Source organism: Phalangium opilio, unplaced genomic scaffold (genome assembly GCF_054372755.1).
Source record: "Phalangium opilio isolate 3A_F unplaced genomic scaffold, DU_Popi_V2 ptg001421l_1, whole genome shotgun sequence".
Taxonomy (NCBI): Eukaryota; Metazoa; Arthropoda; class Arachnida; order Opiliones; family Phalangiidae; genus Phalangium; species Phalangium opilio.
The window spans coordinates 1,170,415-1,188,706 of NW_028324258.1; the positions used below are offsets into that span (position 1 = coordinate 1,170,415).

At 37.7% G+C, this 18,292-nt stretch overlaps 43 pseudogenes; all 43 read right to left on the minus strand.

Annotated features, from left to right (window-relative positions):
• Positions 1 to 35: 35 nt before the first annotated feature.
• On the minus strand, positions 36 to 154 carry LOC149583273 (5S ribosomal RNA; annotated as a pseudogene).
• A 362-nt stretch (positions 155 to 516) lies between these two features.
• Positions 517 to 635, minus strand: LOC149583274 (5S ribosomal RNA; annotated as a pseudogene).
• A 122-nt stretch (positions 636 to 757) lies between these two features.
• LOC149583275 (5S ribosomal RNA) lies at positions 758 to 860 on the minus strand (annotated as a pseudogene).
• Positions 861 to 997: 137 nt separating this feature from the next.
• LOC149583276 (5S ribosomal RNA) lies at positions 998 to 1,116 on the minus strand (annotated as a pseudogene).
• A 361-nt stretch (positions 1,117 to 1,477) lies between these two features.
• LOC149583277 (5S ribosomal RNA) lies at positions 1,478 to 1,596 on the minus strand (annotated as a pseudogene).
• A 360-nt stretch (positions 1,597 to 1,956) lies between these two features.
• LOC149583278 (5S ribosomal RNA) lies at positions 1,957 to 2,075 on the minus strand (annotated as a pseudogene).
• Positions 2,076 to 2,212: 137 nt separating this feature from the next.
• On the minus strand, positions 2,213 to 2,331 carry LOC149583279 (5S ribosomal RNA; annotated as a pseudogene).
• Positions 2,332 to 2,453: 122 nt separating this feature from the next.
• LOC149583280 (5S ribosomal RNA) lies at positions 2,454 to 2,556 on the minus strand (annotated as a pseudogene).
• Positions 2,557 to 2,693: 137 nt separating this feature from the next.
• On the minus strand, positions 2,694 to 2,812 carry LOC149583281 (5S ribosomal RNA; annotated as a pseudogene).
• Positions 2,813 to 3,173: 361 nt separating this feature from the next.
• On the minus strand, positions 3,174 to 3,292 carry LOC149583282 (5S ribosomal RNA; annotated as a pseudogene).
• A 362-nt stretch (positions 3,293 to 3,654) lies between these two features.
• LOC149583283 (5S ribosomal RNA) lies at positions 3,655 to 3,773 on the minus strand (annotated as a pseudogene).
• A 122-nt stretch (positions 3,774 to 3,895) lies between these two features.
• LOC149583284 (5S ribosomal RNA) lies at positions 3,896 to 3,998 on the minus strand (annotated as a pseudogene).
• Positions 3,999 to 4,135: 137 nt separating this feature from the next.
• LOC149583285 (5S ribosomal RNA) lies at positions 4,136 to 4,254 on the minus strand (annotated as a pseudogene).
• A 361-nt stretch (positions 4,255 to 4,615) lies between these two features.
• On the minus strand, positions 4,616 to 4,734 carry LOC149583286 (5S ribosomal RNA; annotated as a pseudogene).
• A 361-nt stretch (positions 4,735 to 5,095) lies between these two features.
• On the minus strand, positions 5,096 to 5,214 carry LOC149583287 (5S ribosomal RNA; annotated as a pseudogene).
• A 122-nt stretch (positions 5,215 to 5,336) lies between these two features.
• Positions 5,337 to 5,439, minus strand: LOC149583288 (5S ribosomal RNA; annotated as a pseudogene).
• Positions 5,440 to 5,576: 137 nt separating this feature from the next.
• LOC149583289 (5S ribosomal RNA) lies at positions 5,577 to 5,695 on the minus strand (annotated as a pseudogene).
• A 360-nt stretch (positions 5,696 to 6,055) lies between these two features.
• On the minus strand, positions 6,056 to 6,174 carry LOC149583290 (5S ribosomal RNA; annotated as a pseudogene).
• A 361-nt stretch (positions 6,175 to 6,535) lies between these two features.
• On the minus strand, positions 6,536 to 6,654 carry LOC149583291 (5S ribosomal RNA; annotated as a pseudogene).
• Positions 6,655 to 7,015: 361 nt separating this feature from the next.
• On the minus strand, positions 7,016 to 7,134 carry LOC149583292 (5S ribosomal RNA; annotated as a pseudogene).
• A 359-nt stretch (positions 7,135 to 7,493) lies between these two features.
• LOC149583293 (5S ribosomal RNA) lies at positions 7,494 to 7,612 on the minus strand (annotated as a pseudogene).
• A 362-nt stretch (positions 7,613 to 7,974) lies between these two features.
• Positions 7,975 to 8,093, minus strand: LOC149583294 (5S ribosomal RNA; annotated as a pseudogene).
• Positions 8,094 to 8,215: 122 nt separating this feature from the next.
• Positions 8,216 to 8,318, minus strand: LOC149583295 (5S ribosomal RNA; annotated as a pseudogene).
• A 136-nt stretch (positions 8,319 to 8,454) lies between these two features.
• Positions 8,455 to 8,573, minus strand: LOC149583296 (5S ribosomal RNA; annotated as a pseudogene).
• Positions 8,574 to 9,416: 843 nt separating this feature from the next.
• LOC149583297 (5S ribosomal RNA) lies at positions 9,417 to 9,535 on the minus strand (annotated as a pseudogene).
• Positions 9,536 to 9,657: 122 nt separating this feature from the next.
• Positions 9,658 to 9,760, minus strand: LOC149583298 (5S ribosomal RNA; annotated as a pseudogene).
• Positions 9,761 to 10,377: 617 nt separating this feature from the next.
• Positions 10,378 to 10,496, minus strand: LOC149583299 (5S ribosomal RNA; annotated as a pseudogene).
• A 361-nt stretch (positions 10,497 to 10,857) lies between these two features.
• On the minus strand, positions 10,858 to 10,976 carry LOC149583300 (5S ribosomal RNA; annotated as a pseudogene).
• Positions 10,977 to 11,338: 362 nt separating this feature from the next.
• LOC149583301 (5S ribosomal RNA) lies at positions 11,339 to 11,457 on the minus strand (annotated as a pseudogene).
• A 361-nt stretch (positions 11,458 to 11,818) lies between these two features.
• On the minus strand, positions 11,819 to 11,937 carry LOC149583302 (5S ribosomal RNA; annotated as a pseudogene).
• Positions 11,938 to 12,298: 361 nt separating this feature from the next.
• LOC149583303 (5S ribosomal RNA) lies at positions 12,299 to 12,417 on the minus strand (annotated as a pseudogene).
• Positions 12,418 to 12,778: 361 nt separating this feature from the next.
• LOC149583304 (5S ribosomal RNA) lies at positions 12,779 to 12,897 on the minus strand (annotated as a pseudogene).
• A 361-nt stretch (positions 12,898 to 13,258) lies between these two features.
• LOC149583305 (5S ribosomal RNA) lies at positions 13,259 to 13,377 on the minus strand (annotated as a pseudogene).
• Positions 13,378 to 13,739: 362 nt separating this feature from the next.
• LOC149583306 (5S ribosomal RNA) lies at positions 13,740 to 13,857 on the minus strand (annotated as a pseudogene).
• A 361-nt stretch (positions 13,858 to 14,218) lies between these two features.
• On the minus strand, positions 14,219 to 14,337 carry LOC149583307 (5S ribosomal RNA; annotated as a pseudogene).
• Positions 14,338 to 14,698: 361 nt separating this feature from the next.
• On the minus strand, positions 14,699 to 14,817 carry LOC149583308 (5S ribosomal RNA; annotated as a pseudogene).
• A 361-nt stretch (positions 14,818 to 15,178) lies between these two features.
• Positions 15,179 to 15,297, minus strand: LOC149583309 (5S ribosomal RNA; annotated as a pseudogene).
• Positions 15,298 to 15,658: 361 nt separating this feature from the next.
• Positions 15,659 to 15,777, minus strand: LOC149583310 (5S ribosomal RNA; annotated as a pseudogene).
• A 361-nt stretch (positions 15,778 to 16,138) lies between these two features.
• Positions 16,139 to 16,257, minus strand: LOC149583311 (5S ribosomal RNA; annotated as a pseudogene).
• Positions 16,258 to 16,619: 362 nt separating this feature from the next.
• LOC149583312 (5S ribosomal RNA) lies at positions 16,620 to 16,737 on the minus strand (annotated as a pseudogene).
• Positions 16,738 to 17,099: 362 nt separating this feature from the next.
• Positions 17,100 to 17,218, minus strand: LOC149583313 (5S ribosomal RNA; annotated as a pseudogene).
• A 361-nt stretch (positions 17,219 to 17,579) lies between these two features.
• LOC149583314 (5S ribosomal RNA) lies at positions 17,580 to 17,698 on the minus strand (annotated as a pseudogene).
• Positions 17,699 to 18,059: 361 nt separating this feature from the next.
• Positions 18,060 to 18,178, minus strand: LOC149583315 (5S ribosomal RNA; annotated as a pseudogene).
• Between the last annotated feature and the right edge of the window lie 114 nt (positions 18,179 to 18,292).

Consider the following 18,292-nt stretch of genomic DNA (forward strand, 5'->3'; position numbering starts at 1 on the left):
CTATTAAAATTTAAAAGAGGAAAAAAAAGTGAAAAAGCCAACGGCACGCAGTGTTCCTAAGTGGTCTCCCTCCCAAGTAATGACTGCGCTCGACGCTGCTTAACTTCGGTTATCGGACGAGAACCGGTGTATTCAGCGTGATATGGCCGTTGCCGAGAATGCTAGTTAATAATTTGAATTTAATTAACTTTCTTCTTTATAAAACAATAACAAAAAGAAGATATGTTTGCTTTTTTCATATCTGGTGGAATTTAAAAGAGGAAACAAAAGTGAGAAAGCAAACGGCACGCAGTATTCCCAAGTAATGACTGCGCTCGACGCTGCTCAACTTCGGTTATCGGACGTGAACCGGTGTTTTCAGCGTGATGTGGCCGTTGCCGAGAGTGCTAGTTAATAATTCGAATTTAAATTAAGTGAGACAAATTAACCTTCATCATTTTAAAACAATAACAAAAAGAAAACGTGTTTGCTTTTTTCATATCTATTGGAATTTAAAAGAGGAAAAAAAAGTGAAAAAGCTAACGGCACGCAGTGTTCCTAAGTGGTCGCCCTCCAAAGTACTGACTGCGCTCGACGCTGCTTAACTTCGGTTATCGGACGAGAACCGGTGTATTCAGCGTGATATGGCCGTTGCCGAGAGTGCTAGTTAATAATTTAAATTTAATTAACTTTCATCTTTATAAAACAATAACAAAAAGAAGATATGTTTGCTTTTTTCATATCTGGTGGAATTTTAAAGAGGAAACAAAAGTGAAAAAGCCAACGGCACGCAGTATTCCCAAGTACTGTATGCGCTCGACGCTGCTTAACTTCGGTGATCGGACGTGAACCGGTGTTTTCAGCGTGATATTGCCGTTGCCGAGAGTGCTAGTTAATAATTCGAATTTAAATTAAGTGAGACAAATTAACCTTCATCATTTTAAAACAATAACAAAAAGAAAACCTGTTTGCTTTTTACATATCTATTAAAATTTAAAAGAGGAAAAAAAAGTGAAAACGCCAACGGCACGCAGTGTTCCTAAGTGGTCTCCCTCCCAAGTAATGACTGCGCTCGACGCTGCTTAACTTCGGTTATCGGACGAGAACCGGTGTATTCAGCGTGATATGGCCGTTGCCGAGAGTGCTAGTTAATAATTTGAATTTAATTAACTTTCATCTTTATAAAACAATAACAAAAAGAAGATATGTTTGCTTTTTTCATATCTGGTGGAATTTGAAAGAGGAAATAAAAGTGAAAAAGCAAACGGCACGCAGTATTCCCAAGTACTGACTGCGCTCGACGCTGCTAACGTCGGCGATCGGACGAGAACCGGTGTTCTCAGCGTGATATGGCCGTTGCCGAGAGTGCTAGATAATAATTCGAATTTAAATTAAGTGAGACAAATTAACCTTCATCTTTTTAAAACAATAACAAAAAGAAAACATGTTTGCTTTTTTCATATCTATTAAAATTTAAAAGAGGAAAAGAAAGTGAAAAAGCCAACGGCACGCAGTGTTCCTAAGTGGTCTCCCTCCCAAGTAATGACTGCGCTCGACGCTGCTTAACTTCGGTTATCGGACGAGAACCGGTGTATTCAGCGTGATATGGCCGTTGCCGAGAATGCTAGTTAATAATTTGAATTTAATTAACTTTCATCTTTATAAAACAATAACAAAAAGAAGATATGTTTGCTTTTTTCATATCTGGTGGAATTTGAAAGAGGAAACAAAAGTGAAAAAGCAAACGGCACGCAGTATTCCCAAGTACTGACTGCGCTCGACGCTGCTAACGTCGGCGATCGGACGAGAACCGGTGTTCTCAGCGTGATATGGCCGTTGCCGAGAGTGCTAGATAATAATTCGAATTTAAATTAAGTGAGACAAATTAACCTTCATCTTTTTAAAACAATAACAAAAAGAAAACATGTTTGCTTTTTTCATATCTATTAAAATTTAAAAGAGGAAAAAAAGTGAAAAAGCCAACGGCACGCAGTGTTCCTAAGTGGTCTCCCTCCCAAGTAATGACTGCGCTCGACGCTGCTCAACTTCGGTTATCGGACGTGAACCGGTGTTTTCAGCGTGATATGGCCGTTGCCGAGAGTGCTAGTTAATAATTCGAATTTAAATTAAGTGAGACAAATTAACCTTCATCATTTTAAAACAATAACAAAAAGAAAACGTGTTTGCTTTTTTCATATCTATTGGAATTTAAAAGAGGAAAAAAAAGTGAAAAAGCTAACGGCACGCAGTGTTCCTAAGTGGTCGCCCTCCAAAGTACTGACTGCGCTCGACGCTGCTTAACTTCGGTTATCGGACGAGAACCGGTGTATTCAGCGTGATATGGCCGTTGCCGAGAGTGCTAGTTAATAATTTAAATTTAATTAACTTTCATCTTTATAAAACAATAACAAAAAGAAGATATGTTTGCTTTTTTCATATCTGGTGGAATTTTAAAGAGGAAACAAAAGTGAAAAAGCCAACGGCACGCAGTATTCCCAAGTACTGTATGCGCTCGACGCTGCTTAACTTCGGTGATCGGACGTGAACCGGTGTTTTCAGCGTGATATTGCCGTTGCCGAGAGTGCTAGTTAATAATTCGAATTTAAATTAAGTGAGACAAATTAACCTTCATCATTTTAAAACAATAACAAAAAGAAAACCTGTTTGCTTTTTACATATCTATTAAAATTTAAAAGAGGAAAAAAAAGTGAAAACGCCAACGGCACGCAGTGTTCCTAAGTGGTCTCCCTCCCAAGTAATGACTGCGCTCGACGCTGCTTAACTTCGGTTATCGGACGAGAACCGGTGTATTCAGCGTGATATGGCCGTTGCCGAGAGTGCTAGTTAATAATTTGAATTTAATTAACTTTCATCTTTATAAAACAATAACAAAAAGAAGATATGTTTGCTTTTTTCATATCTGGTGGAATTTGAAAGAGGAAACAAAAGTGAAAAAGCAAACGGCACGCAGTATTCCCAAGTACTGACTGCGCTCGACGCTGCTAACGTCGGCGATCGGACGAGAACCGGTGTTCTCAGCGTGATATGGCCGTTGCCGAGAGTGCTAGATAATAATTCGAATTTAAATTAAGTGAGACAAATTAACCTTCATCTTTTTAAAACAATAACAAAAAGAAAACATGTTTGCTTTTTTCATATCTATTAAAATTTAAAAGAGGAAAAAAAAGTGAAAAAGCCAACGGCACGCAGTGTTCCTAAGTGGTCTCCCTCCCAAGTAATGACTGCGCTCGACGCTGCTTAACTTCGGTTATCGGACGAGAACCGGTGTATTCAGCGTGATACGGCCGTTGCCGAGAATGCTAGTTAATAATTTGAATTTAATTAACTTTCTTCTTTATAAAACAATATCAAAAAGAAGATATGTTTGCTTTTTTCATATCTGGTGGAATTTAAAAGAGGAAACAAAAGTGAGAAAGCAAACGGGACGCAGTATTCCCAAGTACTGTATGCGCTCGACGCTGCTTTACTTCGGTGATCGGACGTGAACCGGTGTTTTCAGCGTGATATGGCCGTTGCCGAGAGTGCTAGTTAATAATTCGAATTTAAATAAAGTGAGACAAATTAACCTTCATCATTTTAAAACAATAACAAAAAGAAAACATGTTTGCTTTTTTCACATCTATTAAAATTTAAAAGAGGAAAAAAAAGTGAAAAAGCCAACAGCACGCAGTGTTCCTAAGTGGTCTCCCTCCCAAGTAGCGACTGCGCTCGACGCTGCTTAACTTCGGTTATCGGACGAGAACCGGTGTATTCAGCGTGATATGGCCGTTGCCGAGAGTGCTAGTTAATAATTTGAATTTAATTAACTTTCATCTTTATAAAACAATAACAAAAAGAAGATATGTTTGCTTTTTTCATATCTGGTGGAATTTGAAAGAGGAAACAAAAGTGAAAAAGCCAACGGCACGCAGTATTCCCAAGTACTGTATGCTCTCGACGCTGCTTAACTTCGGTGATCGGACGTGAACCGGTGTTTTCAGCGTGATATGGCCGTTGCCGAGAGTGCTAGTTAATAATTCGAATTTAAATTAAGTGAGACAAATTAACCTTCATCATTTTAAAACAATAACAAAAAGAAAACCTGTTTGCTTTTTACATATCTATTAAAATTTAAAAGAGGAAAAAAAAGTGAAAAAGCCAACGGCACGCAGTGTTCCTAAGTGGTCTCCCTCCCAAGTAATGACTGCGCTCGACGCTGCTTAACTTCGGTTATCGGACGAGAACCGGTGTATTCAGCGTGATATGGCCGTTGCCGAGAATGCTAGTTAATAATTTGAATTTAATTAACTTTCTTCTTTATAAAACAATAACAAAAAGAAGATATGTTTGCTTTTTTCACATCTGGTGGAATTTAAAAGAGGAAACAAAAGTGAGAAAGCAAACGGCACGCAGTATTCCCAAGTACTGTATGCGCTCGACGCTGCTTTACTTCGGTGATCGGACGTGAACCGGTGTTTTCAGCGTGATATGGCCGTTGCCGAGAGTGCTAGTTAATAATTCGAATTTAAATTAAGTGAGACAAATTAACCTTCATCATTTTAAAACAATAACAAAAAGAAAACGTGTTTGCTTTTTTCATATCTATTGGAATTTAAAAGAGGAAAAAAAGTGAAAAAGCTAAGCGCACGCAGTGTTCCTAAGTGGTCGCCCTCCAAAGTACTGACTGCGCTCGACGCTGCTTAACTTCGGTTATCGGACGAGAACCGGTGTATTCAGCGTGATATGGCCGTTGCCGAGAGTGCTAGTTAATAATTTGAATTTAATTAACTTTCATCTTTATAAAACAATAACAAAAAGAAGATATGTTTGCTTTTTTCATATCTGGTGGAATTTGAAAGAGGAAACAAAAGTGAAAAAGCAAACGGCACGCAGTATTCCCAAGTACTGACTGCGCTCGACGCTGCTAACGTCGGCGATCGGACGAGAACCGGTGTTCTCAGCGTGATATGGCCGTTGCCGAGAGTGCTAGATAATAATTCGAATTTAAATTAAGTGAGACAAATTAACCTTCATCTTTTTAAAACAATAACAAAAAGAAAACATGTTTGCTTTTTTCATATCTATTAAAATTTAAAAGAGGAAAAAAAAGTGAAAAAGCCAACGGCACGCAGTGTTCCTAAGTGGTCTCCCTCCCAAGTAATGACTGCGCTCGACGCTGCTTAACTTCGGTTATCGGACGAGAACCGGTGTATTCAGCGTGATATGGCCGTTGCCGAGAGTGCTAGTTAATAATTTGAATTTAATTAACTTTCATTTTTATAAAACAATAACAAAAAGAAGATATGTTTGCTTTTTTCATATCTGGTGGAATTTGAAAGAGGAAACAAAAGTGAAAAAGCCAACGGCACGCAGTATTCCCAAGTACTGTATGCGCTCGACGCTGCTTAACTTCGGTGATCGGACGTGAACCGGTGTTTTCAGCGTGATATGGCCGTTGCCGAGAGTGCTAGTTAATAATTCGAATTTAAATTAAGTGAGACAAATTAACCTTCATCATTTTAAAACAATAACAAAAAGAAAACCTGTTTGCTTTTTACATATCTATTAAAATTTAAAAGAGGAAAAAAAAGTGAAAAAGCCAACGGCACGCAGTGTTCCTAAGTGGTCTCCCTCCCAAGTAATGACTGCGCTCGACGCTGCTTAACTTCGGTTATCGGACGAGAACCGGTGTATTCAGCGTGATATGGCCGTTGCCGAGAATGCTAGTTAATAATTTGAATTTAATTAACTTTCTTCTTTATAAAACAATAACAAAAAGAAGATATGTTTGCTTTTTTCACATCTGGTGGAATTTAAAAGAGGAAACAAAAGTGAGAAAGCAAACGGCACGCAGTATTCCCAAGTACTGTATGCGCTCGACGCTGCTTTACTTCGGTGATCGGACGTGAACCGGTGTTTTCAGCGTGATATGGCCGTTGCCGAGAGTGCTAGTTAATAATTCGAATTTAAATTAAGTGAGACAAATTAACCTTCATCATTTTAAAACAATAACAAAAAGAAAACGTGTTTGCTTTTTTCATATCTATTGGAATTTAAAAGAGGAAAAAAGTGAAAAAGCTAACGGCACGCAGTGTTCCTAAGTGGTCGCCCTCCAAAGTACTGACTGCGCTCGACGCTGCTTAACTTCGGTTATCGGAGGAGAACCGGTGTATTCAGCGTGATATGGCCGTTGCCGAGAGTGCTAGTTAATAATTTGAATTTAATTAACCTTCATCTTTATAAAACAATAACAAAAAGAAGATATGTTTGCTTTTTTCATATCTGGTGGAATTTAAAAGAGGAAACAAAAGTGAAAAAACAAACGGCACGCAGTATTCCCAAGTACTGTATGCGCTCGACGCTGCTTAACTTTGGTAATCGGACGTGAACCGGTGTTTTCAGCGTGATATGGCCGTTGCCGAGAGTGCTAGTTAATAATTCGAATTTAAATAAAGTGAGACAAATTAACCTTCATCATTTTAAAACAATAACAAAAAGAAAACATGTTTGCTTTTTTCACATCTATTAAAATTTAAAGAGGAAAAAAAAGTGAAAAAGCCAACAGCACGCAGTGTTCCTAAGTGGTCTCCCTCCCAAGTAGCGACTGCGCTCGACGCTGCTTAACTTCGGTTATCGGACGAGAACCGGTGTATTCAGCGTGATATGGCCTTTGCCGAGAGTGTTAGTTAATAATTTGAATTTAATTAACATTCATCTTTATAAAACAATAGCAAAAAGAAGATATGTTTGCTTTTTTCATATCTGGTGGAATTTGAAAGAGGAAACAAAAGTGAAAAAGCCAACGGCACGCAGTATTCCCAAGTACTGTATGCGCTCGACGCTGCTTAACTTCGGTGATCGGACGTGAACGGTGTTTTCAGCGTGATATGGCCGTTGCCGAGAGTGCTAGTTAATAATTCGAATTTAAATTAAGTGAGACAAATTAATCTTCATCATATTAAAACAATAACAAAAAGAAAACGTGTTTGCTTTTTTCATATCTATTAAAATTTAAAAGAGGAAAAAAAAGTGAAAAAGCCAACGGCACGCAGTGTTCCTAAGTGGTCTCCCTCCCAAGTAATGACTGCGCTCGACGCTGCTTAACTTCGGTTCTGGGACGAGAATCGGTGTATTCAGCGTGATATGGCCGTTGCCGAGTGCTAGTTAATAATTTGAATTTAATTAACTTTCATCTTTATAAAACAATAACAAAAAGAAGATATGTTTGCTTTTTTCATATCTGGTGGAATTTGAAAGAGGAAACAAAAGTGAAAAAGCAAACGGCACGCAGTATTCCCAAGTACTGACTGCGCTCGACGCTGCTAACGTCGGCGATCGGACGAGAACCGGTGTTCTCAGCGTGATATGGCCGTTGCCGAGAGTGCTAGATAATAATTCGAATTTAAATTAAGTGAGACAAATTAACCTTCATCTTTTTAAAACAATAACAAAAAGAAAACATGTTTGCTTTTTTCATATCTATTAAAATTTAAAAGAGGAAAAAAAAGTGAAAAAGCCAACGGCACGCAGTGTTCCTAAGTGGTCTCCCTCCCAAGTAATGACTGCGCTCGACGCTGCTTAACTTCGGTTATCGGACGAGAACCGGTGTATTCAGCGTGATATGGCCGTTGCCGAGAATGCTAGTTAATAATTTGAATTTAATTAACTTTCTTCTTTATAAAACAATAACAAAAAGAAGATATGTTTGCTTTTTTCATATCTGGTGGAATTTAAAAGAGGAAACAAAAGTGAGAAAGCAAACGGCACGCAGTATTCCCAAGTACTGTATGCGCTCGACGCTGCTTAACTTCGGTGATCGGACGTGATCCGGTGTTTTCAGCGTGATATGGCCGTTGCCGAGAGTGCTAGTTAATAATTCGAATTTAAATTAAGTGAGACAAATTAACCTTCATCATTTTAGAACAATAACAAAAAGAAAACGTGTTTGCTTTTTTCATATCTATTAAAATTTAAAAGAGGAAAAAAAAGTGAAAAAGCCAACGGCACGCAGTGTTCCTAAGGGGTCTCTCTCCCAAGTAGTGACTGCGCTCGACGCTGCTTAACTTCGGTTATCTGACGAGAACCGGTGTATTCAGCGTGATATGGCCGTTGCCGAGAGTGCTAGTTAATAATTTGAATTTAATTAACTTTCATCTTTATAAAACAATAACAAAAAGAAGATATGTTTGCTTTTTTCATATCTGGTGGAATTTGAAAGAGGAAACAAAAGTGAAAAAGCCAACGGCACGCAGTATTCCCAAGTACTGTATGCGCTCGACGCTGCTTAACTTCGGTGATCGGACGTGATCCGGTGTTTTCAGCGTGATATGGCCGTTGCCGAGAGTGCTAGTAATAATTCGAATTTAAATTAAGTGAGACAAATTAACCTTCATCATTTTAAAACAATAACAAAAAGAAAACCTGTTTGCTTTTTACATATTTATTAAAATTTAAAAGAGGAAAAAAAAGTGAAAAAGCCAACGGCACGCAGTGTTCCTAAGTGGTCTCCCTCCCAAGTAATGACTGCGCTCGACGCTGCTTAACTTCGGTTATCGGACGAGAACCGGTGTATTCAGCGTGATATGGCCGTTGCCGAGAATGCTAGTTAATAATTTGAATTTAATTAACTTTCATCTTTATAAAACAATAACAAAAAAGAAGATATGTTTGCTTTTTTCATATCTGGTGGAATTTGAAAGAGGAAACAAAAGTGAAGAAGCCAACGGCACGCAGTATTCCCAAGTACTGTATGCGCTCGACGCTGCTTAACTTCGGTGATCGGACCTGAACCGGTGTTTTCAGCGTGATATGGCCGTTGCAGAGAGTGCTAGTTAATAATTCGAATTTAAATTAAGTGAGACAAATTAACCTTCATCATTTTAAAACAATAACAAAAAGAAAACCTGTTTGCTTTTTACATATCTATTAATATTTAAAAGAGGAAAAAAAAGTGAAAAAGCCAACGGCACGCAGTGTTCCTAAGTGGTCTCCCTCCCAAGTAGTGACTGCGCTCGACGCTGCTTAACTTCGGTTATGGGACGAGAATCGGTGTATTCAGCGTGATATGTCCCTTGCCGAGAGTGCTAGTTAATAATTTGAATTTAATTAACTTTCATCTTTATAAAACAATAACAAAAAGAAGATATGTTTGCTTTTTTCATATCGGGTGGAATTTAAAAGAGGAAACAAAAGTGAAAAAGCCAACGGCACGCAGTATTCCCAAGTACTGACTGCGCTAGACGCTGCTAACGTCGGCGATCGGACGAGAACCGGTGTTCTCAGGGTGATATGGCCGTTTCCGAGAGTGCTAGTTAATAATTCGAATTTAAATTAAGTGAGACAAATTAACCTTCATCATTTTAAAACAATAACAAAAAGAAAACATGTTTGCTTTTTTCATATCTATTAAAATTTAAAAGAGGAAAAAAAAGTGAAAAAGCCAACGGCACGCAGTGTTCCTAAGTGGTCTCCCTCCCAAGTAACGACTGCGCTCGACGCTGCTTAACTTCGGTTATCGGACGAGAATCGGTGTATTCAGCGTGATATGGCCGTTGCCGAGAGTGCTAGTTAATAATTTGAATTTAATTAACTTTCATCTTTATAAAACAATAACAAAAAGAAGATATGTTTGCTTTTTTCATATCTGGTGGAATTTGAAAGAGGAAACAAAAGTGAAAAAGCCAACGGCACGCAGTATTCCCAAGTACTGTATGCGCTCGACGCTGCTTAACTTCGGTGATCGGACGTGAACCGGTGTTTTCAGCGTGATATGGCCGTTGCAGAGAGTGCTAGTTAATAATTCGAATTTAAATTAAGTGAGACAAATTAACCTTTATCATTTTAAAACAATAACAAAAAGAAAACCTGTTTGCTTTTTACATATCTATTAATATTTAAAAGAGGAAAAAAAAGTGAAAAAGCCAACGGCACGCAGTGTTCCTAAGTGGTCTCCCTCCCAAGTAGTGACTGCGCTCGACGCTGCTTAACTTCGGTTATGGGACGAGAATCGGTGTATTCAGCGTGATATGGCCCTTGCCGAGAGTGCTAGTTAATAATTTGAATTTAATTAACTTTCATCTTTATAAAACAATAACAAAAAGAAGATATGTTTGCTTTTTTCATATCTGGTGGAATTTAAAAGAGGAAACAAAAGTGAGAAAGCAAACGGCACGCAGTATTCCCGAGTACTGTATGCGCTCGACGCTGCTTTACTTCGGTGATCGGACGTGAACCGGTGTTTTCAGCGTGATATGGCCGTTGCCGAGAGTGCTAGTTAATAATTCGAATTTAAATTAAGTGAGACAAATTAACTTTCATCATTTTAAAACAATAACAAAAAGAAAACATGTTTGCTTTTTTCATATCTATTGGAATTTAAAAGAGAAAAAAAAGTGAAAAAGCTAACGGCACGCAGTGTTCCTAAGTGGTCTCCCTCCCAAGTAGTGACTGCGCTCGACGCTGCTTAACTTCGGTTATCGGACGAGAACCGGTGTATTCAGCGTGATATGGCCGTTGCCGAGAGTGCTAGTTTTTAATTTGAATTTAATTAACTTTCATCATTATAAAACAATAACAAAAAGAAAATATATTTGCTTTTTTCATATCTGGTGGAATTTGAAAGAGGAAACAAAAGTGAAAAAGCAAACGGCACGCAGTATTCCCAAGTACTGACTGCGCTCGACGCTGCTAACGTCGGCGATCGGACGAGAACCGGTGTTCTCAGCGTGATATGGCCGTTGCCGAGAGTGCTAGATAATAATTCGAATTTAAATTAAGTGAGACAAATTAACCTTCATCTTTTTCAAACAATAACAAAAAGAAAATATGTTTGCTTTTTTCATATCTATTGGAATTTAAAAACGGAAAAAAAAGTGAAAAAGCTAACGGCACGCAGTGTTCCTAAGTGGTCGCCCTCCCAAGTACTGACTGCACTCGACGCTACTTAACTTTGGTTATCGGACGAGAACCGGTGTATTCAGCGTGATATAGCCGTTGCCGAGAGTGCTAGTTAATAATTTGAATTTAATTAACCTTCATCTTTATAAAACAATAACAAAAAGAAGATATGTTTGCTTTTTTCATATCTGGTGGAATTTAAAAGAGGAAACAAAAGTGAAAAAACAAACAGCACGCAGTATTCCCAAGTACTGTATGCGCTCACCGCTGCTTAACTTCGGTGATCGGACGTGAAACGGTGTTTTCAGCGTGATATGGCCGTTGCCGAGAGTGCTAGTTAATAATTCGAATTTAAATTAAGTGAGACAAATTAACCTTCATCATTTTAAAACAATAACAAAAAGAAAACATGTTTGCTTTTTTCATATCTATTCAAATTTAAAAGAGGAAAAAAAAGTGAAAAAGCCAACGGCACGCAGTGTTCCTAAGTGGTCTCCCTCCCAAATAGTGACTGCGCTCGACGATGCTTAACTTCGGTTATCGGACGAGAACCGGTGTATTCAGCGTGATATGGCCGTTGCCGAGAGTGCTAGTTAATAATTTGAATTTAATTAACCTTCATCTTTATAAAACAATAACATAAAGAAGATATGTTTGCTTTTTTCATATCTGGTGGAATTTAAAAGAGGAAACAAAAGTGAAAAAACAAACGGCACGCAGTATTCCCAAGTACTGTATGCGCTCGACGCTGCTTAACTTCGGTGATCGGAAGTGAACCGGTGTTTTCATCGTGATATGGCCGTTGCCAAGAGTGCTAGTTAATAATTCGAATTTAAATTAAGTGAGACAAATTAACATACATCATTTTAAAACAATAACAAAAAGAAAACATGTTTGCTTTTTTCATATCTATTAAAATTTAAAAGAGGAAAAAAAGTGAAAAAGCCAACGGCACGCAGTGTTCCTAAGTGGTCTCCCTCCCAAGTAGTGACTGCGCTCGACGATGCTTAACTTCGGTTATCGGACGAGAACCGGTGTATGCAGCGTGATATGGCCGTTGCCGAGAGTGCTAGTTAATAATTTGAATTTAATTAACCTTCATCTTTATAAAACAATAACATAAAGAAGTTATGTTTGCTTTTTTCATATCTGGTGGAATTTAAAAGAGGAAACAAAAGTGAAAAAACAAACGGCACGCATTATTCCCAAGTACTGTATGCGCTCGACGCTGCTTAACTTCGGTGATCGGAAGTGAACCGGTGTTTTCATCGTGATATGGCCGTTGCCGAGAGTGCTAGTTAATAATTCGAATTTAAATTAAGTGAGACAAATTAACTTTCATCATTTTAAAACAATAACAAAAAGAAAACATGTTTGCTTTTTTCATATCTATTGGAATTTAAAAGAGGAAAAAAAGTGAAAAAGCCAACGGCACGCAGTGTTCCTAAGTGGTCTCCCTCCCAAGTAGTGACTGCGCTCGACGCTGCTTAACTTCGGTTATCGGACGAGAACCGGTGTATTCAGCGTGATATGGCCGTTGCCGAGAGTGCTAGTTTTTAATTTGAATTTAATTAACTTTCATCATTATAAAACAATAACAAAAAGAAAATATATTTGCTTTTTTCATATCTGGTGGAATTTGAAAGAGGAAACAAAAGTGAAAAAGCAAACGGCACGCAGTATTCCCAAGTACTGACTGCGCTCGACGCTGCTAACGTCGGCGATCGGACGAGAACCGGTGTTCTCAGCGTGATATGGCCGTTGCCGAGAGTGCTAGATAATAATTCGAATTTAAATTAAGTGAGACAAATTAACCTTCATCTTTTTCAAACAATAACAAAAAGAAAATATGTTTGCTTTTTTCATATCTATTGGAATTTAAAAACGGAAAAAAAAGTGAAAAAGCTAACGGCACGCAGTGTTCCTAAGTGGTCGCCCTCCCAAGTACTGACTGCACTCGACGCTGCTTAACTTTGGTTATCGGACGAGAACCGGTGTATTCAGCGTGATATAGCCGTTGCCGAGAGTGCTAGTTAATAATTTGAATTTAATTAACCTTCATCTTTATAAAACAATAACAAAAAGAAGATATGTTTGCTTTTTTCATATCTGGTGGAATTTAAAAGAGGAAACAAAAGTGAAAAAACAAACAGCACGCAGTATTCCCAAGTACTGTATGCGCTCACCGCTGCTTAACTTCGGTGATCGGACGTGAAACGGTGTTTTCAGCGTGATATGGCCGTTGCCGAGAGTGCTAGTTAATAATTCGAATTTAAATTAAGTGAGACAAATTAACCTTCATCATTTTAAAACAATAACAAAAAGAAAACATGTTTGCTTTTTTCATATCTATTAAAATTTAAAAGAGGAAAAAAAGTGAAAAAGCTAACGGCACGCAGTGTTCCTAAGTGGTCGCCCTCCCAAGTACTGACTGCACTCGACGCTGCTTAACTTTGGTTATCGGACGAGAACCGGTGTATTCAGCGTGATATAGCCGTTGCCGAGAGTGCTAGTTAATAATTTGAATTTAATTAACCTTCATCTTTATAAAACAATAACAAAAAGAAGATATGTTTGCTTTTTTCATATCTGGTGGAATTTAAAAGAGGAAACAAAAGTGAAAAAACAAACAGCACGCAGTATTCCCAAGTACTGTATGCGCTCACCGCTGCTTAACTTCGGTGATCGGACGTGAAACGGTGTTTTCAGCGTGATATGGCCGTTGCCGAGAGTGCTAGTTAATAATTCGAATTTAAATTAAGTGAGACAAATTAACCTTCATCATTTTAAAACAATAACAAAAAGAAAACATGTTTGCTTTTTTCATATCTATTAAAATTTAAAAGAGGAAAAAAAAGTGAAAAAGCCAACGGCACGCAGTGTTCCTAAGTGGTCTCCCTCCCAAGTAGTGACGCGCTCGACGATGCTTAACTTCGGTTATCGGACGAGAACCGGTGTATTCAGCGTGATATGGCCGTTGCCGAGATTGCTAGTTAATAATTTGAATTTAATTAACCTTCATCTTTATAAAACAATAACATAAAGAAGATATGTTTGCTTTTTTCATATCTGGTGGAATTTAAAAGAGGAAACAAAAGTGAAAAAACAAACGGCACGCAGTATTCCCAAGTACTGTATGCGCTCGACGCTGCTTAACTTCGGTGATCGGAAGTGAACCGGTGTTTTCATCGTGATATGGCTGTTGCCGAGAGTGCTAGTTAATAATTCGAATTTAAATTAAGTGAGACAAATTAACATACATCATTTTAAAACAATAACAAAAAGAAAACATGTTTGCTTTTTTCATATCTATTAAAATTTAAAAGAGGAAAAAAAGTGAAAAAGCCAACGGCACGCAGTGTTCCTAAGTGGTCTCCCTCCCAAGAAGTGACTGCGCTCGACGATGCTTAACTTCGGTTATCGGACGAGAACCGGTGTATGCAGCGTGATATGGCCGTTGCCGAGAGTGCTAGTTAATAATTTGAATTTAATTAACCTTCATCTTTATAAAACAATAACATAAAGAAGATATGTTTGCTTTTTTCATATCTGGTGGAATTTAAAAGAGGAAACAAAAGTGAAAAAACAAACGGCACGCATTATTCCCAAGTACTGTATGCGCTCGACGCTGCTTAACTTCGGTGATCGGAAGTGAACCGGTGTTTTCATCGTGATATGGCCGTTGCCGAGAGTGCTAGTTAATAATTCGAATTTAAATTAAGTGAGACAAATTAACATACATCATTTTAAAAAAATAACAAAAAGAAAACATGTTTGCTTTTTTCATATCTATTAAAATTTAAAAGAGGAAAAAAAGTGAAAAAGCCAACGGCACGCAGTGTTCCTAAGTGGTCTCCCTCCCAAGTAATGACTGCGCTCGACGCTGCTTAACTTCGGTTATCGGACGAGAACCGGTGTATTCAACGTGATATGGCCGTTGCCGAGAATGCTAGTTAATAATTTGAATTTAATTAACTTTCTTCTTTATAAAACAATAACAAAAAGAAGATATGTTTGCTTTTTTCATATCTGGTGGAATTTAAAAGAGGAAACAAAAGTGAAAAAACAAACAGCACGCAGTATTCCCAAGTACTGTATGCGCTCACCGCTGCTTAACTTCGGTGATCGGACGTGAAACGGTGTTTTCAGCGTGATATGGCCGTTGCCGAGAGTGCTAGTTAATAATTCGAATTTAAATTAAGTGAGACAAATTAACATACATCATTTTAAAACAATAACAAAAAGAAAACATGTTTGCTTTTTTCATATCTATTAAAATTTAAAAGAGGAAAAAAAGTGAAAAAGCCAACGGCACGCAGTGTTCCTAAGTGGTCTCCCTCCCAAGAAGTGACTGCGCTCGACGATGCTTAACTTCGGTTATCGGACGAGAACCGGTGTATGCAGCGTGATATGGCCGTTGCCGAGAGTGCTAGTTAATAATTTGAATTTAATTAACCTTCATCTTTATAAAACAATAACATAAAGAAGATATGTTTGCTTTTTTCATATCTGGTGGAATTTAAAAGAGGAAACAAAAGTGAAAAAACAAACGGCACGCATTATTCCCAAGTACTGTATGCGCTCGACGCTGCTTAACTTCGGTGATCGGAAGTGAACCGGTGTTTTCATCGTGATATGGCCGTTGCCGAGAGTGCTAGTTAATAATTCGAATTTAAATTAAGTGAGACAAATTAACATACATCATTTTAAAAAAATAACAAAAAGAAAACATGTTTGCTTTTTTCATATCTATTAAAATTTAAAAGAGGAAAAAAAGTGAAAAAGCCAACGGCACGCAGTGTTCCTAAGTGGTCTCCCTCCCAAGTAATGACTGCGCTCGACGCTGCTTAACTTCGGTTATCGGACGAGAACCGGTGTATTCAACGTGATATGGCCGTTGCCGAGAATGCTAGTTAATAATTTGAATTTAATTAACTTTCTTCTTTATAAAACAATAACAAAAAGAAGATATGTTTGCTTTTTTCATATCTGGTGGAATTTAAAAGAGGAAACAAAAGTGAAAAAACAAACAGCACGCAGTATTCCCAAGTACTGTATGCGCTCACCGCTGCTTAACTTCGGTGATCGGACGTGAAACGGTGTTTTCAGCGTGATATGGCCGTTGCCGAGAGTGCTAGTTAATAATTCGAATTTAAATTAAGTGAGACAAATTAACATACATCATTTTAAAACAATAACAAAAAGAAAACATGTTTGCTTTTTTCATATCTATTAAAATTTAAAAGAGGAAAAAAAGTGAAAAAGCTAACGGCACGCAGTGTTCCTAAGTGGTCGCCCTCCCACGTACTGACTGCACTCGACGCTGCTTAACTTTGGTTATCGGACGAGAACCGGTGTATTCAGCGTGATATAGCCGTTGCCGAGAGTGCTAGTTAATAATTTGAATTTAATTAACCTTCATCTTTATAAAACAATAACAAAAAGAAGATATGTTTGCTTTTTTCATATCTGGTGGAATTTAAAAGAGGAAACAAAAGTGAAAAAACAAACAGCACGCAGTATTCCCAAGTACTGTATGCGCTCACCGCTGCTTAACTTCGGTGATCGGACGTGAAACGGTGTTTTCAGCGTGATATGGCCGTTGCCGAGAGTGCTAGTTAATAATTCGAATTTAAATTAAGTGAGACAAATTAACCTTCATCATTTTAAAACAATAACAAAAAGAAAACATGTTTGCTTTTTTCATATCTATTAAAATTTAAAAGAGGAAAAAAAAGTGAAAAAGCCAACGGCACGCAGTGTTCCTAAGTGGTCTCCCTCCCAAGTAGTGACGCGCTCGACGATGCTTAACTTCGGTTATCGGACGAGAACCGGTGTATTCAGCGTGATATGGCCGTTGCCGAGAGTGCTAGTTAATAATTTGAATTTAATTAACCTTCATCTTTATAAAACAATAACATAAAGAAGATATGTTTGCTTTTTTCATATCTGGTGGAATTTAAAAGAGGAAACAAAAGTGAAAAAACAAACGGCACGCAGTATTCCCAAGTACTGTATGCGCTCGACGCTGCTTAACTTCGGTGATCGGAAGTGAACCGGTGTTTTCATCGTGATATGGCCGTTGCCGAGAGTGCTAGTTAATAATTCGAATTTAAATTAAGTGAGACAAATTAACATACATCATTTTAAAACAATAACAAAAACAAAACATGTTTGCTTTTTTCATATCTATTAAAATTTAAAAGAGGAAAAAAAAGTGAAAAAGCCAACGGCACGCAGTGTTCCTAAGTGGTCTCCCTCCCAAGAAGTGACTGCGCTCGACGATGCTTAACTTCGGTTATCGGACGAGAACCGGTGTATGCAGCGTGATATGGCCGTTGCCGAGAGTGCTAGTTAATAATTTGAATTTAATTAACCTTCATCTTTATAAAACAATAACATAAAGAAGATATGTTTGCTTTTTTCATATCTGGTGGAATTTAAAAGAGGAAACAAAAGTGAAAAAACAAACGGCACGCATTATTCCCAAGTACTGTATGCGCTCGACGCTGCTTAACTTCGGTGATCGGAAGTGAACCGGTGTTTTCATCGTGATATGGCCGTTGCCGAGAGTGCTAGTTAATAATTCGAATTTAAATTAAGTGAGACAAATTAACATACATCATTTTAAAAAAATAACAAAAAGAAAACATGTTTGCTTTTTTCATATCTATTAAAATTTAAAAGAGGAAAAAAAGTGAAAAAGCCAACGGCACGCAGTGTTCCTAAGTGGTCTCCCTCCCAAGTAATGACTGCGCTCGACGCTGCTTAACTTCGGTTATCGGACGAGAACCGGTGTATTCAACGTGATATGGCCGTTGCCGAGAATGCTAGTTAATAATTTGAATTTAATTAACTTTCTTCTTTATAAAACAATAACAAAAAGAAGATATGTTTGCTTTTTTCATATCTGGTGGAATTTAAAAGAGGAAACAAAAGTGAAAAAACAAACAGCACGCAGTATTCCCAAGTACTGTATGCGCTCACCGCTGCTTAACTTCGGTGATCGGACGTGAAACGGTGTTTTCAGCGTGATATGGCCGTTGCCGAGAGTGCTAGTTAATAATTCGAATTTAAATTAAGTGAGACAAATTAACATACATCATTTTAAAACAATAACAAAAAGAAAACATGTTTGCTTTTTTCATATCTATTAAAATTTAAAAGAGGAAAAAAAGTGAAAAAGCTAACGGCACGCAGTGTTCCTAAGTGGTCGCCCTCCCACGTACTGACTGCACTCGACGCTGCTTAACTTTGGTTATCGGACGAGAACCGGTGTATTCAGCGTGATATAGCCGTTGCCGAGAGTGCTAGTTAATAATTTGAATTTAATTAACCTTCATCTTTATAAAACAATAACAAAAAGAAGATATGTTTGCTTTTTTCATATCTGGTGGAATTTAAAAGAGGAAACAAA